At 35.3% G+C, this 13,206-nt stretch overlaps 1 non-coding gene across 1 annotated transcript; it reads left to right on the top strand.

Annotated features, from left to right (window-relative positions):
* The first annotated feature begins 917 nt into the window (after positions 1-917).
* LOC141722132 (small nucleolar RNA R71) lies at positions 918-1,024 on the top strand. The gene has a single exon (XR_012575161.1). It is a non-coding gene; the product is annotated as a small nucleolar RNA R71 (small nucleolar RNA).
* The last annotated feature ends 12,182 nt before the right edge of the window (positions 1,025-13,206 follow it).

Genomic DNA, 13,206 nt, shown 5'->3' with positions numbered 1-13,206 from the left:
GAGGCGAAGGATAGACCTGTTTTTCCCCTGTATTACCCTCAGAAGGAGTGTTGACAACAGCAGTCTTCCTTGGTTCCACTTCTGCTTCCTTCTGCACTTCTTCTTCAGCCACATCTTCAACTTCTGGAACTGGAGATTTTTCGGGATCTGCAACCTTCCTAGACCTCAATGTGAATGCCTTGACCTGCTTTTTATCTTTCCTCTTACCTGACACTTCAGTGTCACTAGGGAGTGTACCAGGTTGTCAATTCAGCAAGGCATTGGCAATTTTCCCAATTTGATTCTCCAAGGTCTTAATAGAAACCGCTTGGCTCTTGCACATGAGTCTCAACTCCTCTAATTCAGATTTTTCATTAAATTATGGTAGTTGCTGAAGTTGGAGTTGTTGTTTTGGTGCATATTGAAAACCAGGAGGGTTGTATTGCTTAGCTGCATACTACTGATAAGGCTGTTGCACCACATTTTGAGTGTTGCTCCAGCTGAAGTTAGGATGTTTGCGGTTGTTGGGATGATAGGTGGCTGGAGCTGGTTACTGCGACCTCTGAAAGTTGCTCACGAACTGAGCTGATTCACTAGAAATATCACACTGCTCTGTCTCATGCGCACCGACACAAAGCTCACAAACACTAGTGATCTGATTAACTCCAAAATTAGCCAAAGAATCCACCTTCATCGTCAAAGCCTGAAGTTGAGCAGCTATAGCTGTAGCTGTATCCACTTCCAGAATTCCTGCTACTTTTCCTTGAGGCATTCTCTGAGTTGGGTTCTGGTATTCATTAGCAGCCATCAGTTCAATCAATTCATAAGCTTCATCATAGCTTTTAGCGTATAAGGCTCCTCCTGATGCTGCATCAAGCATGGGTCTAGAAGTTGCACCCAACCCATTGTAAAAATAGTTAATGATCATCCATTCAGGCATCCCATGACGAGCACACTTCCTGAGCATCTCATTGTAGTGATCCCAAGCCTCACACAAAGATTCTCCCATTTGCTGCGCAAATTGAGTAAGAGCATTCCTGATTGTAGGTGTAATATCCGGGACAACATGTAATTATTTTTATTGATAAATAATTAGTATGTAATTATATTGTGATTTTCGGTGAATTATCTGATGATTGGTGTTGTTATGTGGATGTTTATATGTGGTAAAGTATAAGTATGTTAATTTTATTATGTCCGGAATAAAATATAGATAATTAAGATATTTTTCCTGGTAATTTTTGGAGTGTTATGATTTTATATTGATTTATGAATTTATTAATTATTTTCTGAATAATTATAAAACGATTTTATAAAGCCGGGAATCGTCCAACCTTAACCATTTTTACATTTTTACAACCCAAAACTCTTCCGAAAACTTTTTCCTAACCTAATCTGGTAATTTCGGACATTTTTCATCTTTTGACTTTTTCGATCCGGATTACGGTTTGACCCGTGCGCGGCCCGGCGCAAAATTTTCGAAACGATAACCCTTTTTTATAACATTATCTTCGTACAAGGCGTTTTATAAAAGCCTGGTTTTGATAATTATCCAAAATAGGATAATGCTTATCCAAAACAGGATAATGCTTATCCAAAACATGATAATGTTTATCTAAAACGTTATCTGGTATGATCGTTTTTATAGTTACTTAGCGGCTAAGAAACGAATTTATCGATCCAACACGATCCACAACGTACTAATATTCCGTAAATATAAATAGCCAATACAGTATTGTATTTTGTACAGTATTGTATTTTGTACAGGTAATCATTTGCAAACAATAAAACTATATAGTTTCCAGAGAAAAACCTTAAAATTCATCGTGTTCTTCATAATCAAATGCACAAAAGAAGGCCTTAACAAACTCCGATTTGGGCGTGCAATATATCAAATCCAAGCTCTCGAAAAGTTCTTTCATAATCAATCATCCATTTCAGTGCAGAAATTAAGGTGATTTTCTTATTTAATTAATTAAATTCGAATTATTTGGTAATTAAAATAGGAATTTTTGTTTTTGATGTTGTTTGTGTGATTTGATGTTAGAATCATGTAGATATTTTCTTCCTGATCATTTTTGGTATATTATATGACTAATTTGGAGTTCAATAACATGTTCAAATTGCTGTTTGATTCTCGAATTGAAGAACTAAGGTTTATAGCTATGAATATTTGCAATTGGAAATTGGGCGTTTCTCTATTAGGTGATAAGTAGCACTGTATACCACTTAGAACGTCTCATAACGGCTTGATTTGGTGTCTTGAACTCGAGTATTTTGTGTATTGGACGCGTTTTCGAGTGTTTTGCATTGCAGGGTATAACTTGCTTAGATAGGTGGATTTCATCAAAATAAGCCTAAGAAAGTGCTTGGAATCAGTTCCAGGTTGATGTGCGAAGAATTCAGTAAAAACATAAGCAAAAATAGGAATTTTCCAAAAGTGATGCAGGCGCCCGCCTGATGGGAGTAGGCGACCGCCTGGTAGCAGGCGCCCGCCTGGAAGAAGGAGGCGGCCGTCTGGGTACGGATTTTCAGAATCTGGATTTTATAATTCTATTACAATTGGACTTCTATTAGCGCTGGTTCTTTTGGGTTATTATATAAACCTTTTGGGAAGACGTTTTCTTCATAGAATATAATCGAGAGCGAAGGCAAGAAGATTGAGAAGACCGTTTTAGCACGCAACAACAAAGAAGAGGAAGCATATGTTTATCTTGTGATTCTTTTGTTTCGTTGTAACAGTGGATGCTAGTTTTCTTTATGCTTTGAATCTTAATACTCTTGTGACGTACTTCATTATTTATTAAGTATTTTTATTAGTTTATATCATTGTGTTATTATCATGCTTTCATATGAACCCTTGGTGACGATGAGTTCTATTATGGGCTAATCGTAATCATGGGATAATAGCGGATTTACTATAGATTTCTTTAGTTAATTATCTAATACCTTGGTATGTGGTGATTGTATGATATCTAGCATAGGTTGTGCTTATTCGTCTTATGTGCGTCGTGAACATATAAGATAGCCTGTTAATCTCTTGTGAAGCGACAGTGAATCTTGAGATTTAGAACTTGCCATGCTAGCATAGGTTCGTGTATTGTATGCATGATTAGTGGGTAACTCTAACCGTTTTACTTGCCCTGTGTAATCATAATGAATAAATTCCGCTTAAATTTTTATGTTGTCAAATTCTGTAGACATATAGGGTCTCAACATAATTGATGCCTATTCAACTTCTATCTTAATTGTGGATGCTTGGTAGAATGGTATTCGTACAATGAAAGTTGGCGTTTATCAGTTTCGTATTGTTCGATTAATATCATCATCATTACATGTTAAGGGTAATAAAAATAACTATTGAATGAAGTAGTAATGAAGTTATGATCTCATGTGTGTTTAATATTGTTAATTTAAGTGTTTAATTCTCGTAGTTAATATTCTTTAATCAACCTTAATTGTTATTGTCTTGACATTGAAGAATAATCATACATTGGTGAGTAAGTATTAATTAGATATAATTAATCAAAGTCTCTGTGGGAACGAACTAGAAATCATTTTATATTACTTGCGAACGCGTATACTTGCGTGATTCATTTAGCGCATGCTTTGTGCCTAAAACGTTTTTGGCGCCGCTGCCGGGGACTCGGTGTTAATTTGTTTAGTTTATGTACTTGCCATCAGTGGTCATTAGGATTCATTGATTAAGACTTGTTACTTACTGCTTCCGGTTATGTTTCAGGTACTGTAGCGAGCGTTTATGCAAACATGTTCTCGCACCCTGTTAGATATATTTATGATGTCATGTCTAATAATGATTTGTGTTTAGTTTTTAGATCTTGCTAACAGGACAAATCAAGACTTAACTGGAAATCAGTACTTATACTGAAGTCAGAACTTAAGATATCAGAACTTAAGTTATCAAAACTTAAGATATCAGAACATATTCATCAGGAGATAATATCAGGACTTAAGAAGACTTTCAGATAAGGAAGGAGGCTGATTGAAGGGAAAGAAGATCAAGACTAAAACAAGAAGAGATATGCATGGAGAAGAATTCTATGAAAAATTGAAGACTTGGAAGAAAAGATAACTAATTGATATATTTTAGGATACAAAATCAAATTCGATATCAATTAGAAGATTATCTTGTAACTGTATGGTATATAAACACAGCATAGGGTTTACACTAGATGTGTTATCTTTATCAAAAATATTATTCATTGTAACCCTAGCAGCTCTCGTGATATTTGTTCATCACTGAGAGAGAACGGTTCCATTATAATATTATTTTATTAATAAGATTATTATGTGTTACATACTTGTGTTCTTAATTCGATTTGATTGTAGTATACACTGTATTCAACCCCCTTCTACAGTGTGTGTGACCTAACAAGTAGTATCAGAGCCAATCTGTTAACACATATACAGTAAAGATCCAAAACAATCATGTCTGAAGAAGAACAAACTCCAACCAAGCCCACCAAAACTGAAGAAACTCCAAAGACTCAAATCCACAGTCGATATGAGACTATTAGGGTTCCCATGCTGAGACCTTCTGAGTATCCCATATGGAAGGTGAGGATGGCTATGTTTCTGGAAGCTACAGATCCAGAATACCTTGACAGAATTAATGAAGGAACACATAAGCCAACCAAGCTCTCTGTTGTAGTTGCAGATCAGCCAGTAAAGACCGTACCAAAGGAGAAAAGTGAGTATACAGCTGAAGATATCTCATCTATTGCCAAGGATGCAAAGGTAAGGCATTTGCTGCATAGTGCCATTGATAATGTCATTTCAAACAGGGTAATTAACTGCAAGACTGCAAAGGAGATATGGGATGCCTTGGAAACAAAATGCCAGGGAACTGATGCAATTAAGAAGAACAGGAGGACTATACTCACTCAAGAGTATGAGCACTTTGACTCAAAATCTGATGAGTCATTAACTAGCTTATATGACAGATTTGTCAAACTCTTGAATGATCTGTCACTGCTGGATAAGGAATATGATCTTGAAGATTCTAATCTTAAATTCCTTTTAGCTCTTCCTGAAAGTTGGGATTTGAAGGCAACTATCATAAGAGACAATTATGCTCTTGATGAAACTACTCTTGATGAAATTTATGGTATGCTCAAAACTCATGAACTTGAGATGGATCAAAGAAGCAAGAGACATGGGAGAAAGTCAAGGACAGTTGCTCTTAAGGCTGAGGAGGAATCCCCCAAAGTGGTTGTCTCAAATGAGTCATCAAGTTCTGATAATGATGAGGATTCGGAAACTGAAAGTATATCTGAGATGGATGCTAATGAAGAGATGATGAGATTGTGTGCTCTTATGGTGAAGGGTATCATAAAGATAGCCTATAGGAAATTCATAAGGGGAAAGAAGTTTTCCAGGTTAAGTGGAAGTTCTGATAAGAAGGGATTCAGAAAATTTGAAGGCAAAGCAGGAAAGTCTGACAGAAGAGATTACTCAAATATTAAATGCTACAATTGTGGTGAGAAAGGCCACATATCTCCAGACTGCAAGAAAGGAAAAGGTGACAAAGGCAAGGCACTGGTCACAAAGAAGAAAAGCTGGACAGACACTTCAGATTCTAAAGATGAGGTGAACTATGCTGTGATGGCAAATGCTGATAGCAGTTCTGAAGCTGCTGAGTTAAAGGTACCTCAAAAAACTTATGATTTTCATACTGATGATATTACTGAGTTGAGATCTTATCTTAAAACCATATTCATTAGCTATAGAGATCATACTTTAACATGTGACATGTTAACTTCTGAAAATCTGGCTTTTAAGAAAAGGAATGACTATTTAGAAAAAGAATTAGTTATGTTCCATCAAACTTAGAAAGAAAAAGATGATGCTTTTTATGTTAGAGATGAAGTGTTAAAATTGAATCAATCTCTAAAAACTGAGTTAGAAAAGGAAAGAGAGATTATCGGGACTTGGACTAACTCTGGCAGAACAACTCAGAATTTGCTAAGTAGTGGAAACTGGAAAGAGGGCTTAGGTTATGGAGATGATAAAAGTGAAATAGAAACTGAACAAATTAAGCCAATTGTTGTTAAACAAACTGTTAAGCCAAGGGTAAATCCTGTTAAGTTTGTAGTTAAAACTGTAAAGTCTGATTCTGAAAAGATAAAAGATACTGAGATAGAAGTTGAGGTAGAGTCAACTTCTGATAAATTAAAATAGGATAATCCAGCTGAAGTTAACATAGGCTTAATGACAAAGAAGCAGCTTAAGCATAAGCTGAAAGAGATTAAGAATGTAAACAAGGTAAAGCCACCTAGGAAAAATAGGAATGGAAAGGAAGGTATAAATAAAAGCAATAATTATAAGCCTGTTCCTAATGCTCCTAGAAAGAAATGCTATAAATGTGGAAACTCTAACCATCTTGCTTCATTTTGTAGGAAGAATCAGGATATAAACTCTTTACCTCCTAAATCAGGAGTTAAGAGTCAGTCTGTTAGGTTTAAACCACAAAATCCTTGTTTTCATTATGGTAGTTTATGGTATTCAGTTTATACTTGTAAGGAATATCATAGTTTATACTATGGTAATTATCAAATAAAACCTTCTTTAAAGAAAGTTAGCATTATTCCTTCTAGTGTAAGTTATGATGCAAAGTCTGATACTGTAAATTCTGATAAGAAAAATGTTAACATAAACTCTGATGTTAAATCCGCTGCAAATGTTAACAAACTTAATAAGGCCAAAGGATCCAAGCAAGTCTGGGTCCTTAAAACTAATCATTAGTGGTTTTGTGATTGCAGGACAACAGGAAAAACATCCTAGTTCTGGATAGTGGCTGTTCAGGATATATGACTGCAAATAAAGCCCTGTTATCAGACTTTATGGAGAAAGTTGGCCCAGGAGTTTCTTATGGAGATGGCAACATGGGAAAAACTCTAGGATATGGCAATATCAATCTTGGGAGTGAATCCCCCTATTAAGTAATCATGCATTATGATTGTCATCATTGAAAAAGTAGCTCTAGTCTCAGGAGTTAAACACAATCTACTGAGTGTTAGTCAAATCTGTGACAGAGGTTATCATGTTGATTTCTTTGAAGAACATTGTGAAGTTGAAAGCAAATCTACAGGCAAAGTTGTTCTGAAGGGATACAGGCATGGTAACATTTATGAAGCCAAGATTTCAACAAGTTCTGATGGTTCTGCAATCTGTCTGTTAAGTAGAGCGTCAATTGAAGAAAGCTGGGATTCGCACAAGAAACTCTCTCATTTAAATTTTAACAATATAAATGAATTAGTCAAGAAAGATCTTGTGAGAGGACTGCCAAAATCAGTATTTGCTCCTGATGGCCATTGTGATTCTTGTCAAAAGGCAAAACAAAGAAAATCTTCATTCAAGAGCAAGACTGAATCTTCAATTCTTGAGACTTATCACCTACTACATGTTGATCTATTTGGTCCAGTGAATGTCATGTCTATTGCAAAGAAGAAATATGCTATAGTCATAGTAGATGAGTTTACCAGATACACATGGGTGTATTTCTTGCACACAAAAAGTGAAACTGCATCTATCTTGATTGATCATGTCAATCAACTGGATAAATTGGTCAAAGACTTTGTGAAAATTATAAGAAGTGATAATGGCACTGGGTTCAAGAATTTTGATTATGGAAGAGTTCTGCAATGACCATGGAATAAAGCAGGAATTCTCTGCTCCTGGAACTCCACATCAAAATGGAGTTGTTGAAAGAAAGAATAGAACTCTTATTGAAGTTGCACAAACTATGCTTAATGATGCAAAGTTACCAACCTTCTTTTGGGTTGAAACTGTGCAGACTGCTTGTTTTACTCAGAATGCAACACTTATCAACAAGTATGGAAAGACACCATATGAGATAATGAAGAAAAAGAAGCCAAATCTGAAGTACTTTCATGTATTTGGATGCAAGTGTTTTTTTCTTAAGACTCATCCTGAACAGCTATCCAAATTTGATCTAAAAGCTGATGAAGGAATTTTTGTTGGATATCCACTTTCCACAAAAGCCTTCAGAGTCTACAATTTAAGAACAAGGGTTGTCATGGAATCTATCAATGTCTCTTTTGATGATAAGAAGATTACTGGACTTGAAGATTTCAATGATCATGATCAGCTGAGATTTGAGTATGAAGTTTTAAATTTTGATTCTTTAAATTCTGATAGTCTAAATCCTGAGACTGCAAACTCTGATGAGTTAAACTCTGATGTTATTGAAACTGTGGTGACTACGCCAAAGGAAAATACACCTGTGCAGGGGGGGCATATTGAAGATCCAAACACATCTCAAGAAGCATGAGAACCTAGAATAGGCTCTTCAAGTTCTGATTCATCAAGTTCTGATGGGCCAAGTTCAGATAATTCTGGAAACTTAAATTCTGATTCATCAAGTTCTGATGGGCCAAGTTCTGATAATTCTGGAAACTCAAATTCTGAAGGATCCAACTCAGAGAGCATAATTTCAGGGGGAGCATCAGAACATGTTGATGGAGACAGCATAGATCATGGGGGAGCATCCAGTTCTAGAGATCACCTTCCATCTGCAAGAAAGTGGACTAAAGCACATACACCTGACTTGATTATTGGAAATCCCGAAGCAGGTGTTAGAACTAAAACAACAACATCAAATGAATGTCTCTGTCATTTTTTTCTTTCTTAGACTGAACCAAAGAAAGTGGAAGAAGCTCTTCAAGATGCTGATTGGGTGCAAGCAATGCAGGAAGAGTTAAATGAATTTGAAAGAAATAAAGTCTGGACCCTAGTTCCAAGACCAAAGAATAGATCTGTTGTTGGTACAAAGTGGGTGTTCAGAAAAAAAACTGATAGTGATGGCATAGTTACAAGAAATAAAGCAAGGCTGGTTGCAAAAGGATATGTTCAACAGGAGGGAATTGATGATGATGAAACATTTGCACAGTTGCTAGATTAGAAGCCATAAGGATATTTTTGGTTTATGCTGCTCACAAAAAGTTTAAAGTCTTTCAAATGGATGTAAAAAGTGCTTTTCTTAATGGAGAATTGGAAGAAGAAGTATATGTTGAACAACCTCCAGGTTTTGTAGATTCAAAATTTCCTAATCATGTCTACAGACTTGATAAAGCACTTTATGGCCTTAAGCAAGCTCCAAGAGCATGGTATGAGACTTTAGCTCAGTTTCTTCTGGAAAGTGGATTTAACAGAGGGACTATTGACAAAACTTTATTCTATCTCAACCATGGAAAGGACTTACTTTTGGTGCAGATATATGTTGATGATATCATTTTTGGTTCTACAATTGACAGACTTTGTAAAAGGTTTGCCAAGCTAATACAGTCAAGATATCAAATGAGTATGATGGGAGAAATTAGTTATTTTATGGGCCTTCAAGTCAAGCAGAATGAAGAAGGAACTTTTATTTGTCAATCTAAGTACACCTGAAATCTGTTGAAGAAATTTGGAATGCAAGACTATTCAAGTGCATCCACTCCCATGGCCACCGCAACAAAATTGGATAAGGATACCGGTACATTAGTAGATATTACTGATTACAGAGGTATGGTTGGCTCTTTACTCTATCTAACTGCAAGTAGACCTAATATCATGTATGCTACCTGTCTTTGTGCAAGATTTCAAGCAAATCCAAGAGAACCTCATTTAACAGCTGTGAAAAGAATTTTCAAGTACCTTAAGGGTACAGCTGATCTAGGATTATGGTATCCTAGGGAGTCAGATTTTAAGCTAATAGGTTACTCGGATGCAGATTTTGCAGGGTGCAAAATTGACAGGAAAGGCACTAGTGGAAGCTGCCAATTTCTTGGAGGCAGATTAGTTTCTTGGTTTAGCAAGAAATAAAAGTCAATTTCCATATCAACTACAGAGACAGAGTACATTACTACAGGAAGCTGTTGTGCACAGTTTCTTTGGATGAAGAATCAGTGAAGAATCAGTTACTGGATTATGGGTTAGAATTTTCTAAAATCCCTATTTACTGTGATAATCAAAGTGCTATTGATATGACAGGTAATCCAGTTCATCACTCAATGACAAAGCACATCAACATTAGGTACCACTTTATAAGGGGACATGTGATGGAAGGCACAGTGGAATTGCATTTTGTTCCAACAGATCAACAACTAGCAGATATCTTCACAAAACCACTGTGTAAAGCTACTTTTACAAGATTGGTAAATGAACTTGGAATGGTTTCAGGTTCTTTTTCTAAATCTATTTAGTTTATGTTATGAGACATCAGACTTTATGATCAGTATTTACAGATATTACTATCTTTATGTAATATGTGCTTAAATTGAAATTTACCTAGGTGCTGATTGTTGTCTGATGTGAATTTCTAAACTCTGATAGTGATATGAATGTTTCTGTGACTATTCAATCCAAGCCACCAGAAGCTAGCCTTAGGAGTATACAATAGGTTTTAGGTGTTTGTTGGAGGTTTGTAAGTCGTTTGGTTAGGTGTACGAGTGGAATCATAAAATCTGTCCAGCAGGGGACAATTTTGTTGCAACTTAGAAATGGGAAGTTTTGACCATGTCATAGGTAGGGTCTCATTAGGCCCTGTCGGGCCTTAGTTAGAAGGAGTGTTAGAGGAGTTTTTTCAGCCATAGTTCATAGGATTTGAGTTAGAATAATGTGTCACAAGTTAGTTCAAGTCAGGACCTTTTCTGCCCAGAAAAACAGGGGAACCATGGACTTTAAGCTTAGGCCTAGGGAGGCACAAGCTAGGCCCTTGAGCCACATCAAGTTTGGGAGTTGCCTTATGATCAGAAGAGTCTAGTGTAGAAGTTTTGGAGGTAAACTTGAACTGTAAGAGTGTCAAATTCACCCAAGAAACGGGTTAAATATCAAAGTGGTCACTCAATTAAAGGGCATATATCAATTTAATCATCAAACTAAATGAGGTATCATTTAGATCACAAAAGTCATAATGAATATCAAACAGATACCTCAAAATATGTGGTTGAGAATTAAAATTTATTTTATGGAGTTCTAAACATTTTTCTTAAATCATGTTACAACCAAATAAAAAGTTATGAATTCATAGTATTTTAGATGATTTTGTGTGATTTTTAGAAATTTATCTACTAATTATTTTTATTTTAATAAAGAAAATGACTACAAAATTAAAAATAAATAGTAGATAAATTTTTAAAAATCTTACTATATTATGTAAAATACTAGAATTCATACATTTTCATTTGGTTGTAATAGGATTCAAGAAAAATATATAAAACTCCATAAAATAAATTTTAATTCTCGTGCATATATTTTGAGGTATATGTTTGATATTTATTATGACTTTAGTGATTCAAATGATACCCCGTTAACTTTAATGATTAAACTGATATATAGCGTTCAGTCGAGTGATCACCTTGATATTTAACCCCCCAAGAAACCATAGATGTCATTCTGAAATTTACCATAATAAGCACCTTCACCTACCACATAGTTTTAGAGCACTTATGAGTGAGGCCTAGGTTGACCACTATAGTTGCAAGATAGCATAAAGCTAGTAGAGTGAAAGGCCCAAGTTAGGGTCAATAGGAATTGGATGGTTTAGCAAAGGCACTTCGAGTTAGGAAGCCAAAATTTGGAGATTTTGTCTAGTTTAGCGATCAAGTGACTTAAGTTGTGGAGCGAGATCATCCAAGCCTAGTGTTGCAATATGGTGTGTGTGATATTATTTGGTACTTAAATATGGTATGTAAGCATATGTGGCTATGTGTACTATTATGTTTATAAGATGACTAAAAATTGCGTGTATATAGGCCTAAGTGCCATTGTGTTTAATTTCGGTTTGCAAATAGGTTGAGTTGGTGAGAATATATTATAATGAGGTTATTATTATTTGTGTAGGATCTCGAGATGAGGGTAAACTTGCCATAAAGGTCGAGTAAAGCTTCCAGTTGCTCCTACCTGCCAGTCCAGTCCAGCGTTTCTCAGGGCAAGTTATTCAACCTGCTTTTTAGTTTCCACTGCAAATGTGTGATAACTAGTTCCTATATATGATGTGAGTATTCTGATTTATCTTGTTATACTTGAACCGAGTGGTTCTCAAACCTATCTTCGTATTATATAGAAATGCCATGAACCCTCAAGTGCCTATTGCAAGTAATTGTGATGTTAAACCATGTGTAAGTTATACTCAGTAACCTCATCTTGAAGCCTAGAAGCCAGTCATTCCTTAAAAACTTTTAATGATTGCTTGATAACCCTATCCTTATCCTAAAGCTTGATACCCGTTATACCTTGAGTTGATGATCACTTTATTTGTATTTTAACACTTATATAATACTTGGAACCAGTAATGCTTATCTTCTTGACATTTTAATACATCTACCTTCTTTGAAACTATTTCTTTAAGCCTAGTCTGGCATTACTCTTCCATATTATCTGATAACCTTACTAAAACCAGTTGTAGTAGTTAATAGTGTTGGGCTGTTCCAAACCCTAAACTGTAAGATCTTGGATTCGGTTGTATTTACTTTCTTTTAACTATTGTAATAGTTTTATATTATGTATTATTAATTTGGGGGTGTGACGGTTCATATTGTAACAGAGTTTATTTGAATATATTTGATCTTTGTTAGATACTTGTGTTGAAATCGATTTGATTGTATAAACACTATATTCAACCCCCTTCTATAGTGTTGTGTGACCTAACATTAAGAATTAATAAATTATAAAGAGAATAATCGATAGAACATAAACATTAATAATCCTAATGTCTTAAACTAAAACATCATAGTGTTGTCTCTAGGGCACAAACAGTAACAATCTCACACTTACACTAGAGCCAATCACCCATGTATCTAATACTTATGGATCTAGTATGACCATCATACTTCTGCTGCGACAAAGCCTTAGTCAGCGGGTCTGCAAAACTATCATTACTATGCACTTAACATTTATATCTCCTTAATCATTAATCTCATTAATAAGGCGATATTGCCTACGAACATGCCAAAACGGTCTCCATGGTTATTTCAAAAAAAATCAATATATCCGGCTTCCATAGAATCATCAATGTTCTTGCTTTGAACTATTCAAGCTAATATCAATTATATTTAGACAAAACACAAAACATACATAAACTCGTAATCATCCTTGTTTGTCCAAAAATTAGCTTCAGAAACTAGTATCAGTGTAACCCTTTACAACTAGTTCCCTATCTTCTCCATACACCAAAAATAAATCTTTAGTCCTCTTTAAGTACTT

The sequence above is a fragment of the Apium graveolens genome, chromosome 4 (genome assembly GCF_009905375.1).
Source record: "Apium graveolens cultivar Ventura chromosome 4, ASM990537v1, whole genome shotgun sequence".
Taxonomy (NCBI): Eukaryota; Viridiplantae; Streptophyta; class Magnoliopsida; order Apiales; family Apiaceae; genus Apium; species Apium graveolens.
This window is presented reverse-complemented; position numbering and strand designations above follow the sequence as displayed.